At 40.2% G+C, this 13,177-nt stretch overlaps 2 protein-coding genes across 2 annotated transcripts in view; one reads left to right on the plus strand and one right to left on the minus strand.

Moving 5' to 3' along the window:
* The window catches only part of MED7 (mediator complex subunit 7), a 116,601-nt gene that overhangs the window by 63,684 nt on the left and 39,740 nt on the right, over positions 1-13,177 (plus strand). Inside the window, exon 2 of the mRNA XM_067032011.1 lies at positions 8,101-8,148. The gene's annotated coding sequence lies outside the window, so the exon portion shown is untranslated. The remainder of the gene's footprint in view (positions 1-8,100; positions 8,149-13,177) is intronic.
* Positions 1-13,177, minus strand: part of ITK (IL2 inducible T cell kinase) — a 67,292-nt gene that overhangs the window by 48,195 nt on the left and 5,920 nt on the right. The window lies entirely within an intron of this gene.

A 13,177-nucleotide genomic window follows, 5' to 3' on the forward strand; every position in this document is an offset into this window, starting at 1 on the left:
GGAATTAGGCTTCCATTGAGAATAGAGTTTAATTCAGTTATGGAACCAGTTGCAAAACACTTCATTTTAGCTTATCCTTAAGAAAGAGGTAGCACAGATGGTGGTGAATCAGGCACAAGGTTGGAAAGGGCTAGGGACAAAGTTGGGCTCTGCTTCTAACCAGCTCTGTGACCCTGGGTCATTCATCTAACCTCCCTGAACTTCAGTTTCCACGTCTGAGAAGTGAGGATAATAATGCCTACCCTTTAAGTGTTGATTGCAGAATAAAATGGGAGTATGTAAACAAATTACCTGGCTTATGATATGTGCCCTCAATAAAGGGTACCCTCCCAATGAAAGAGGTTAAAGAAGTCTTAACTATGGCAAGAGAGTTGTGATATATGAGGGCACTTGGTGGGTATTTGGGAAGTATGACATCATCAAATTCTCCAGAAATGAGCTCTGGCTTTACTTACCACTTTTTGATACTCAGCCGAATGGCTAGTCTTTGCTTTAGTAGCGGAGGCACAGAATTGAGAGGAAAAAAAGTCAAGATGTGAGAAGTACTCTCTATTGAACACAGGGAAGTTTTGTGGTATTTCTTTTTTTTAAATTTTCTTTCTGAAAACAAATTTATTCATTTTTGAAAGTACAAAATCTATCCATGTTCATTGTAACAAATAAAACAATATGGAGGTATGTTAAAAAATATTTCTAGTATTTTAGTATCCTCTCCTTCTCCACAACTCTGAGCTAGCCAAGGTTAACCATTTGGAATGTATTTATCTTTCCCACACATATTTATAGAAAAATATATAAAATGAAAATGAGCATCTCTTCCACATAGTGGTCTCCAGTGTGCTTTTGTAATCTCAGGATGTATTAAGAGGTCAGTCTTCCCTTAAAAACCTCTGAAAACATGTGCCCTTTGGACCCAAACTCTCTTCTCATTTACAGTCTTTCACAGCTAGAAATACGTGTCCTGATCCTGCCCATAATCATAGTCTTTGGAATGGGTAATCTGTTTTCAAAAGCAGAAGAGCACAAGAGAGCTCTCTTCTCAAAAACCATCTGCAGCTACAGGTGATAAACAGGGAGTCTGAGCTTTGAGGTTATCTTGGTTTTCAACCTCTGTTGGGTTATTTCCTTAGTAGCGTACATGGTAAAATGCAACAGAAGGCTCATGGCAGTAACAGGACCACTCTGTTTGCAGACATTTTTGTCACTGGAACTCCTGCATTCCTGAGGGTAGAGACCAGGACATCTGTTACCATATCCCCCAAGCCTATCACAGTGGCTGGTCCACCATGGGTGCCCAGTTAGGATGATAAAAAAGAAGCATGCCGAGTTGGAACGCAGCTTAAATAGTCTCAATCAGACTTAAGGCTAATGGGTTTAGCCATTCAGGAATATTTATTGAGGGCCAGCTCTGAGCCAGGTGCTGTTTTGAGTGCAGGAAATAGAGAGATGAACATGGTAGACCTTCTCATGGAGCTCTAGTCTAGTTGGGAAGGCAGACAATATATACAAGTGCTCTAAGGAGAATAGGACAGGTTGATGTGGTCAACTGGTGGTCAGGGCAGCCCTCACTGGAGACAGGGCATTTGAGAAGAGATCAGAAAGTCAAAAAAGGAGCCAGATAGGCGAAGACCTGGGAGAGTGAGGTAGAATAAACAGCAAGAGCAAAAGCCCTGGGTTAGAAACATTCTGGATAAGTATCAGTTGTTAATAGCCTGGGATCATCATAATCAGGGCATCAGGTGGACGTAAATAGTAACTGGAGTTGTGACTAGGGATACAAATTCTATGTGAAGTTCTAAAGCAGTGCTAACCCACAGAAACATAATGTGAGCCATATATGGAATTAAAAATTTTCTAGTAGCCACACTAAAAATAGCAAAAAGAAACAAGTACAATTAATTTTAAGAACACAGTGTTTTGTTTAACCCAGCATTTCTAAATATTATCATTTCCACATGTTATCAGCATAAACAATTGAGAGCTATTATGTTTAAGGACTAAGACTTTGTGTATTTTACAAGGTATCTCAATTTGGATTCTCCACATTACAAGTGATCAGTAGCCACACATGACTGGTGGCTACCTTATTAGACAGTGTGGCTTCAAGATTTCCAGAGAAGATTTCTCTAAACTCAGATGATCTTCTTTAACTTCTTAATATTCGTTGAGTTCCAACAGGATCTTAAGAGACTGTCAGGTGAGGCTTCGGTTGAAATGGATTTCACATTCTATCATCAAAGTTCACTCTAAGCCCCAGAGGAGTGATCAGGTTTCCCCCTCACAATGCATCCTGCTTGGTCAGTCTCTCTGACATCCTGAGACCAGTTCTCCTCAGATCTCCAAAGATCTGCTACGTGGTAAATAGCAGGGTCAGCTGTGCCTTCCCCGAGCTGGGCAGTGGGGACAGTCGGTCAGTGAGCTAAACACAGCTTTGTCTCTGGGAAATGGTGACTGCCTGTAATCATCCCAAACAACTGCGCTATTTCTGAAAAATGCCAGCGTAAAACCTTCCAAGGAAGCCACATGAAAGCCACGAGAGAAAGAGAGACACCAAGTAAAGCAGGTCCTCATTCTTCCTCGTTATTCCATCTGCACCCCTTGAGGTGAAAATCGCAGAACTACACTTGGCCTTGTCTCTTTTCTTGGTCACATTCAAAGCTGTCCTCATATTGCAAAGCTTCACCCCATACATTTGATGTATGTCAAACACAATCTAAAAAGATGCTGATGCCCACATATTTGTACAAGGTAAGCTTGTGCAAGTGGCTTTTATATCGCCTTTCTTTTTATGTTAATGTATCCTATGAAATAGAATTTTAAATTGTGACTTTTAAAGAAGGCAGGAAAAAACAAAAGACCATGACATTTGGGAACATTTCCTATACTTCAGGTGCTCATCACACCATCTCATTTAATCTCAGTCCTACAGAATATTATTCCCCCATTTGGCAGGTGAGGACATTGAGGTTCAGATGGGCCAAGTCTCTTTATAAGTGAGCGTACAAGCTCAAGTCTGTGACTCCAGAGCCTGAGTGCTTAATGACTGCTTCATGGCTTTGCACCTGCCCTGACTTAAGGTAGGAGACTTTCATTCCCCAAACCCAATGCTGAACAATCAATTGCATGATCAATTTCTGTAAGTCGTGACCCAGTGGAGATTTGTTTCTGCCTCATTTGGTTGTGAAATGCTTATGTCGGATTTCAAAGCAGTAGCACAGAGCTCCCTCTTCGCTTCTATAACATTGGTGCCTTGGCTGCTCAGCTAGTCCAGAAGATACATCAGTAAGAAGCTGTGTGTCAGTTACCCATGAAAGAGGACATCTCCACCCTTCTGCAAAACAGTAGAACTTCAGCCTTCTCCTCCAGTGAGTCTGAGTGAAAGAGAATCGGAACTTTCACATCAGGCAAACCCATGTCTGCCTGACCAGCTGTGCAACCTCAGGCAAGTGTCTCAACTTCTCTGTTGCCTTGTTTTTTTTTTAAGTGGAAATAATAACTGTCCCTGAATCAGTGGGTTAACTTAGAGGATTTAAAAGATCTATATAAACCTACTAGCAAAAGAAAATCATTCAAATGGTAAACCAACCACCCAAGTGTTTCTTCCTTTCCTTTCCTTCTCCAAATGCTGCCCATAGAACAAGACCTCACTCTCTTGTCTTTATGTGTCCACATTTTCTTTGGGGTTTTCTTTCAGGCAAATATGTAACTGAGAACCACCATTTGGGAGGACAACATTAATATTTAACTGGTGATCCTGGTGATTTTGACATTCCGGAGTTATTTGTTTACTTTGCCAATTATTTGTAGAACTAGGGCAAAACCTTAAAAGGGGCCTGTTGCCTGATCTTCCCAGCTGTGTCACATTTGCTCTCATTTTAGCAAATGTGAGGGCTTTAGCTCTCTGCTTCCCTTCCCCCTCGCCCGTCAAAACCTCGCCCAAATAGTCATTCACCTGAGATTTAACTTCCTGAGAGCTTAAGGCTTGATTTGTTTCACAGGAGTTTGGATTAGGGCAGGTATTAGAGACTTAAACCTAGAGGGAGATTTGATAATCAAATTTTAAGCATCAACTGGGAGAGTGCTTTTCAAAGGGAACCAGTATTTTTCAAAGGAGAGCGATGCGTTTAAGACTTTCTCGGGGACTTCCCTGGTGGCGCAGTGGTTAAGAATACACCTGGCAATGCAGGGAACATGGGCCCCGAGCTCTGGTCTGGTAAGATCCTACATGCCGCGGAGCAACTAAGCCTGTGCGCCACAACTACTGAGCCTGCACTCTAGAGCCCGAGAGCCACAACTACTGAAGCCCGCGTGCCTAGAGCCCGTGCTCCACAACAAGAGAAGCCACCGCAATGAGAAGCCCACGCGCCGCACCAAAGAGTAGCCCCCGCTCACCGCAACTAGAGAAAGCGGCGCGCAGCAACAAAGAACCAACACAGCCAAAAATAATCTAAAAATTAAAAAAGGCTTTCTCAGATCACACTGTAAAAGGAGCCACATGCTGCTTTTATCAGAGTTTCTTTAAGATTCGGAAATATTTTTGATGATTTTAACCAGGCTTTTTGAATATTTTGTTCACTGCTTCTTCTGGCGTGTGGTACAGCCAGCCATTGTACCAATCTGAAACGGCACAATGATGAAATTGAAATGAAAACTGATGTCATGTGAGGTGAAACTTCAGTGACTGACTTGGGGGTTGCTTTCGCCCACCCCTACCAGAATTCCGACTATCAGTTCTAAGACTGGTTTTAGGAGCTTTCCTGGATTCTAGTCCCATCCCCTCTGCAAAACATGCTGGAGGTAACCCACGAGTTCCCTCCCAGTCTCCCAATGCAGATTTCTGTCTTTTATGGCAAAGGGAACCCTCATGCTGAAGGGGAGACAAGCAGAAATTCGGAATTTGGAAAAGTCATGGTTGGAATCCCTATGAGAACAATATTGGGCAAGTTGTCTCAGTTCTCTGGGCTTAGTTCTCTTAGGTCTTCTGAATCATTTAGTTCTTGGGGAGTAGGGATGCTGCTGACAGCTGAAACTCAGGATTATAATGACCTGAGCTACTTGGTACCTGATAAAGATGTGATCTAAATGGAAAAAGCAGCGTCTTCTAGAACACCGGTGTAATTTGTAATTAGCTGTTGCTGTTTCTTCCCTCTCCCAGTCCACGTTCACGTGGACCTACCCCCACTAAACTTTCAAGTTCTGGGAAGATCTGGAGCTAAGGTAGCAGGTTTCGAGGCACCTAGACTGACTTAAAGCCAGGAAACTATGATCCATCCCACACCTGCCTTCTTTTCTTTCCACAAGACCTTTTAGTCATGGCCGAACCAGAGTAAGCTGGCTTTCCTCACCTCAGCTTTTCACACCATGGTTTACGATGAGGCTGGTTGTGCCGTGGGGAAAACACTCAAGCTTTCCTTAAAGTCCACCATCTCATTAGTAGTAGCACCCTGACTACCTGAAAATAAAAGGATTTTACTCACCCTCTCCCCACCTCCCCACAAAAACAAAAAAACCAGAAGAAAGAAAGAAAGAAAAGAAAAGAAACAGGACTATACTCTCATACAGTTTCCAGACTCAATTTGGGATCCTCTATTAAAATTATGAATGTGTTTTCTCACAAGAAGCTATTAAGAGCAGATACTCCTGGGAGTAGTTCTGGGGTTTGGGAGTAGGAAGTAGAGAGACTTTCTTTTCACCTCATCTCCTTCTATACTGTTTCACTATTTTACCATGAACCTGTATTTCTTTTATTGTATTTAAAAACAGTTCACTAAAATAAATAAATACATTTCCCTTATAGGATTTATCCTATGGAAACATTTGTTCAAAATATAAAGACGTAGGAAAATCCTTGTGGCATAATTTATTACACTGAAAAGTCTAGAGAAACCTAAATATCCACCAATAGACAAACGGTCAGATTAGTTATGGTTCATCTATCTTGTGACCACTCTGTAGCCATCAACAAAGAGTAAAGCTGGTCTATACGGAGGGGAAATATATATATATATATATAATGTAAAAAGTAGGTTTAGAACAATAGGTGGAGCATCATCTCATCTGGGGGAAAAGAGATAATAAAATATATATTAATATGTTCAATAATCAAAGAAATAGTACAAGAAGTAACACTGCTATATTGGTTCTCCCTTGTGGATGACACTATGGAAGACTTCTGCAGGGTAAGTTATATATTATTATAATATTTGAAGTTTTGCCATGAGCATGTAAATTTACTAAGCAGAAAAATAAAAATACTATTTTAAAGCAGTCACAAATTTTAAAAACACCACACTGTAATACGGGTTTGGCAGATGACTATGGGAGAAGGCCAAGTGGTACACATCAAGTGCTGGGTGCAAAATGATGCAGCTCTTTGCCTTTATAACCTCATGACCCCTTTAGCAGTCAGTGGCAGCCAGGCAGCACCTGCCACCTGCTCTTCTGTATCCATGGAGGTTCAAGTTCATGACATTTCCTCTCAGGCTCTCCTTGAGTGCTAGTCATTTTCTTTACAGATTAATAAACAGCTTTGTGTGCTTTTATGTGGTGTATTTGTCTTAGAGGTGAAGCAACAATTCAGGAATAATTCCAGCCTCATTCTTCTTAGCAATGATATTAGTGATCTTAGCCTTAAAAAAGCATTGTTCATTTAAATTTGCTTACAAAAGTGGGTAGAGAGAAAAGGACTTAATGTGGAAATTAAGAGCAAGAACTAAGTGGTACAGGGTAGACCCTGAAGGTGTCCTGCACATTTGCTCTCTCAGCATCTCTGGTCTTTGAAAGCTCTTTCAAAGCCCTCCTTCTTTCCGATATAGGGCATATTAGATATCGAATGAGCTTGAAGGAATGTATTTTTGAATCTACCTTTTGAGCACTGGCGATTCAGTAGCCAAAGTATATAAATGGATAACAACTTCATTAGATTTCAGGAAATAACTCCTTGCACAGAGATGATGTTCAATTGATTATTTGTTACTTGGTTGCTTGAAGGAACAGCAGGTAGGACCAAGTGTGCAGCAAAAAGTAATATTTGTGGACTCCATGACAAAACTCTTAATAGAAATGGTTTGAAAAGGACATCTAGAATGATTGGCAAGTGGATAATAATTTCTTGACAGCGTAGAGGTAAGTTAAAACTAGCCTGCCCAAAGGTTTTAGCTAATAGGTAAAGAGCTCCTACAAATTATTAAGGTAGATACTAACAACATTATAGAAAGATGGGCAAAAGGGACCTAAAATGCTGTTAAACATATGAAAAGATGCTCACTGACTATAATAATAGATGTGTAAATAAATTTTACTGATATACCATTTTTTAAGTCTATCAGACTTGCAAAGATCAAAACATATGATAATACTGTTGGTGAGGTTTTGAGAAAACAAGAATTTTACACGTGGCCCTGGAGAATGTTGACTGGTACAACTTCCGTGGAGAATAATTAGGTCATGTTCAGCAAAATAACAGATGCAAATATCCTTTGACACAGCAATCCCACTTCTAGAAATGTTTTCTATAGACCACAGCTTCCCAGCCTTGGCACTATTAACATTTTGGGCTGAATAATTCTTTGTTATGAGTTTGTCCTGTGCATGGTAGGATACTTAACATCCTGGCTCTACCCACCAAAGCCAATAGCACCCCCTTCCCCAGTTATGACAACCAAAAATTTCCAGACATTGCCAATGGTGGGCAATATTGCCCCTGGTTAAGACATATTCATACATATAGAAAGTGAGATACCTATAAGATTATTCATTCCTCATTGTATGTAATGACAAAAACATTGGAAACAGACTAAACGTCCATCAAGATAGTGTTTTTATCCATACAACAAAATATTGTGCAACCCCCCCCAAAAAAAAGAAGAAAGAAGCCCCTTGCATATCAGTATGGACTGATCTTCAAGAAGTATTGCTAATCAACCAAAAGAAAAGTTAGGAAGTGTATGTAGCATATGCTACCATTGTATAAAAAGGAGGGAAAGAAGAAAGTTTATTTGTATTTATATATATATATATATATATATATATATATATATATATATATACATAAAGAATCATTGGAAGAGCTGATAAGTTGATTATGTTGGTTGCTTTCAGGCAAGGAAGCAGTGTGAGATCAAACTACAAGGAACCCCTAATCCTAAGGTAAGTTGTTGCTTTTGTACTTACAGCTGCTATTGTGACCTTTGGGCAAATTGCTTAACTTCCCTGTGTCTTGATTGCTTCCTCTCTAAAACAGAATTTGACTTGTATCTTCTTCAAAGAATTGTGAGGATAAACGAGAAAAATCCATAGGAACGTGTTCAGTCCTCTCCTTGTGGTTATTGTTGCAGGCTGCTCTTGTTGATGCTGTGGTTGTGTTGTCATTCAGGTAGGCCCGCTGAGCTAACAGGAGCATTCCTACTGGTCCCCACTCAGGACTTCATTAGACAGTGTTGGAAGCTCACCAGTGAGTCCTTGCCCCAACTCTCCCTTCTCAGTCACCATGACTTCTTTTACAAGACTTCTCAGACCCAAACAAGCCTAGATCTGAAAATATCCATTGTAGAACACTTAATTCCAACTTTAATATTTGTCCCAGCTGTCTGACCTAAGAAAAGATACTTAGCCTTTCCAAGCCTCTGTTTTTCTCATCAATACAATGGGGATAACAATAGGACCTACTGCATGTGGTTATTGTGAATATTTTTGATATGATACATGTAAAGCTCTTAATCTGGTGCCCTGAAACACAGCAAGGACTCATTAGGTATTGGCTCATATTATTCTAAATTTTATATTGGTTACATTTGAAATGACTGCCTTCTTTTTTAGGGTGCATTCTTGGGTTCACGCCTGGTTTTGATAACATGGTTTTTTATCAGCCATACAGTTATTAACCTTCTCTTAGCTGTATTACTTCCTGGAATGATTTCCATATTTAACTAATCTCCAAGTCTATTTGTGAATTCCTGATATCATTGGCAGTGAGATACAATCACATAGTTTCCACTTCTTTTGAGCTGGTGGGGTCTTTAGAGATCATTCAATCCAACTTTTTATGTTAGAGACGAGGCTTCAAGGTGAAATGACTTTCTAAACTAGCTGTTATCTTTTCATTTCTACTATTCACTTTACAGCCTGGGGAGACAGAGGTCATAGAATTGGGAGCACCTTGGTGATTATTGCAGGTCAAGGGTAAGGCCAAGAGGGTAGGGTTCTGGGCAGCCTCCTTGTTCTCTCTTCAACTAGAACACTTCTTCTGCTTCACATATGGGAATGGGAATGACACGTGTAATTTTATACTAAAAGGGGGCTCCAGGCTTTAAAAAGTTGGAAAATTTTGATCTAGTCCAATCCCTTGATACTATGGACAAGATAACCAAATCCCAGATAGAAGAAGGACTTGACCAGGGTCACCCAGATTAATCAGTACCAGGTCCCCATTCTGTTAAGCTGCTGTGTTGTTGCTTTCTCACCTTATCTCACTTTTCTAGAATTACAGAATTACAGTCTGCTTGAGACTTTCAGTCCCTGAGGCCCTATCTAAAGTTAGAGCTAACCTCTATAGAGCTGTCAAAAATGGCTTATGTTATACCTTTCTGTATTTCATTTGATAAAGAGGCTTGATGATCTATCCCAAAGAGCTCATTCACGTGAACCTTTCAGACCCCCTAAGATGATCATCTAGGGAGATGAATATTTTGCAGAGCAGGAGGCTTTTTGGCACCCCTTCAATCCTACTATGTAGGGTGGGTTCATCTACATATACATAAGACTGATTTTAAATCAAATTAACTTGCCCATGCATAAAATATTATATTTTTGCCCTTTCTCTCACTATAACATTTAAAACCTATAAAAATAGTATTAGATATTTGAAAATCACCACAACAATGGGATTCTTTTGTTTTCTTATTAGTTTCTTCTTAGAAACATATCTTCTCCAATGATTCTGGTAACTATTTGTGGCCCCATACATTGCTTCAATCTCTTTGGAAGATTATGTAGCAACGAATGGTAGAGATCAGAAAATGCTATCCCATGACACAGTTATCCCACATAACTCTATCCTAAAGAGCTGATTTTAAAAAGCAGAAAGTTCTATATTAGGTATACTATTATTTTTCAGCATTTTCACTACACCTGAAAGCAACCTGAATGTCAAACAATAGATGATAGATAAGTTCGTCAATGTGTTCTGTACAGAAAATAGATAAGTACATCTCTGACATGAACCACTCGATTATTTAAAAAATCATATATTTGAGAAAATGATTACTTTGGAGTCCATGAATGGAAATATATCTACAAAAGAAAAATGGAAAAAGAATAAATGGAAGAATATAAAATTGTCATGCATTATGATTATAACTACAAGAAATTTATGTCTGCATGAGAGTAAAGATCATTCTCACAGAGGCAGTAAATTGATGTTTTTAGACAAAAGGGTTTTGGAGAACAATTGGGTGTAATTATTTCATTAATCTTTTTAACAGTATGGAGGTGTGAAGGTTCGCTGCTCTGTCTGTGCAGATTAATTGTGGATTTAACTGGATTCTAACTTGTTTTCAGTCTTTGCTGTTAAAGGCCACCCGAGCTCAGTGTGAGTCTGAGGTCCTCAGTGTTGGTACACCAGGTGCTTTTCCACCAAAACGTGGAGTAGGATGAGTCTAAACCAAGTATCCCAGGAAGGGGGATGCTGTAAGATATAAGAAAGGGGCTCTTGAACTCTGTGTGTTCAATTGTCTGTCCCTAACACAGGCCAAGGCTTTTTCTACCTTGAGGCTTCATATTGGCAGTTCCTTTTGCCTGGAATGCTCTCCTCCATTTCTTAACTTGACTGGCTCTTTCTCATCCTTCAAGATTTACCCTGGATAGAAATTTCTTCTCTGACCACTCTTCCCACTCAACCCCAGCAACTGCTTAGTTTTTCCATAGAACCTACCACAGTCTGTATCTGCTCTATATATTTATATACTTGCTTGTTGTCTGTTTCCCCCACTAGTATGTAAGCATGAGGTCAGACACCTTGTCTCTACTACTTACCACTGTATTCCTAGTCTCTAACATGGCACCCTGCACATAGTAGGTGCTCAGGAAATTTTGCTGAACAAATGAGTAAATCTATATATATCAGAATAGAAACAGTTCCTTGATACAGTGTTAGGTTAAAAAAATAATAATAGTAATAAAGCTTTGGCACAAATATATGTCATTTTAGAGAGAAAAGTCTTATATTTGAATTTTTTATAATATGCAGGTATAATTCTGTGACTTTTGAAAATATCAAAAAAAGGAAAATATAATGAGAAGTCTACTTATAAATAACTCTAGGTTAGTGGGAATTATATGGCAACATAAGAGTTTGGATCAGGTTCTTATTCCATTAAAATACTGACAGCTTTCACTGAATTTCAAGGAACTGAATTTTCTGTGCATGGGAAACCGTGTCAGAGATTCCATTCCCTCCTCTGGATCACTTTAAGTGAGGCTCCTGGGTCTTGTGAAGGCAAACCCAGACGAACCTCTCAATGAAAATTAGGTCCTGGAAGATATACTATTTTCTGTAGGCCTAAAAACTCAATGATGAGTGGAAGAATTTACTACTCGTTAGTTAAGGAAATGAGGGGGATGAGGACTACTATTTGGGCCTTGAAAATGTGAGAAGAGCTTTAAACTCATTTTCCATAGGGTCCATTTCTGAGTTTGAGATAAAGATATCATATATTACATGAACCTCATGATTTAAGAAACTGAGCTCTTGTGCTTTCCCATGAAACCTTTCTTCCAGACTGAGTCAGGAACTAAGCCCTCACATTTATGGTCTTACCCTGTGGCCTATTTTTACTGCAGAAACTGATTAATGGATGTACTAGACCGTGAGCAGTAGGAAGTGAATCTAATTTTAACTTGGGAGTATTTACCTCTAAAACAAGAATTCTCTATCCAATGGCCATCTCCATAAAACATCAACATCACATCAGACAAGCAAAAATCAATTCACAAAGAAATGCCATTAATGCAGACATCAAAACCGCACATTCTTGGCTTTGAGTGGCCTGAACTGCAAAGTACTTTGCTTTGGATTCTTACTTTTCTTTGCCTGGTTAGGCAAGGCCCACAGTTTTAGCTGCCAGATACGCTTCTGAATTCAATTTGAGTTATGTGACCTTCATTCATTTCCTGGATATTTACTGACCACCTACTACGTGCCCAGCACTGTACTAGAGGCTACAGGGATGAGCAAGGCAGTCAGTCGCTCATGCAAGTGACCTTCCAGTGGATGTAGAGACAGAAAATAAACAGGGAAGCACATCAATAAACCCAATAAATAAGTGCAGATATTGATTAATGAAGTGTCTATGGACTTTAAAAGAAAAGAAAAAGAAACAGGATTCTGGAAAAATACTGAACCAACCCTACAAAAATCTGGGTTGTTCCAGACAGTGGGAACAGCTAATGCAAAGACCCTACCCTTGCAGGACCTAAAAGGGAGTGGCCCCTTAAGTGTCTCTTACCCTAGTCCTGCTCCTGTACAGAGGCCCTAGCGGGGGGCATGGCTTGGAGTGTTCAAGGTTCAGAAAGAAGTCAAATATGATGGATGAAGGGATCTGAATAAATGAATTTGAAAGGCAGGTAGGGACCATGGGTGAACAGTCTTGTAGGCCATCGTTGAGGATTAACTTAAATACTCTAAACAGTCACGGAGGGCTTTAAAGTAGGGCATAATATCTGATTTCTCATTTTAAAAGCCTATTCTAGGTGTTGCTTGGATAGTAGATTGTAGGAAGCCTAGATAGTAGATTGTAGGAAGCCTTGAGTGTCAGTAGGGGCTGAGCTGGAAGGCGACTCAGTCGTGGAGGAATGAGGTGGAGAGAGATCACAGGTGGTTAAAGCCTCAAGCAAAAATGCTCGGGTAGCTCTGAGAATATTATCTACCAAGGGCTTAGCTGTAAAAGGGAAGGAAAGAAGGGTAAGCCAGTGTGGAGGGTAAAAGAGAACAGAGTTGCTTGGTTTTTTTAAAAAGTTGGGGGCTTCCCTGGTGGCGCAGTGGTTGAGAGTCCGCCTGCCGATGCAGGGGACATGGGTTCATGCCCTGGTCTGGGAAGATCCCACGTGCCGCGGAGCGGCTGGGCCCGTGAGCCATGGCCTCTGGGCCTGCGCGTCCAGAGCCTGTGCTCTGCAACGCGAG

The sequence above is a fragment of the Kogia breviceps genome, chromosome 4 (assembly GCF_026419965.1).
Source record: "Kogia breviceps isolate mKogBre1 chromosome 4, mKogBre1 haplotype 1, whole genome shotgun sequence".
Classification (NCBI taxonomy): Eukaryota; Metazoa; Chordata; class Mammalia; order Artiodactyla; family Physeteridae; genus Kogia; species Kogia breviceps.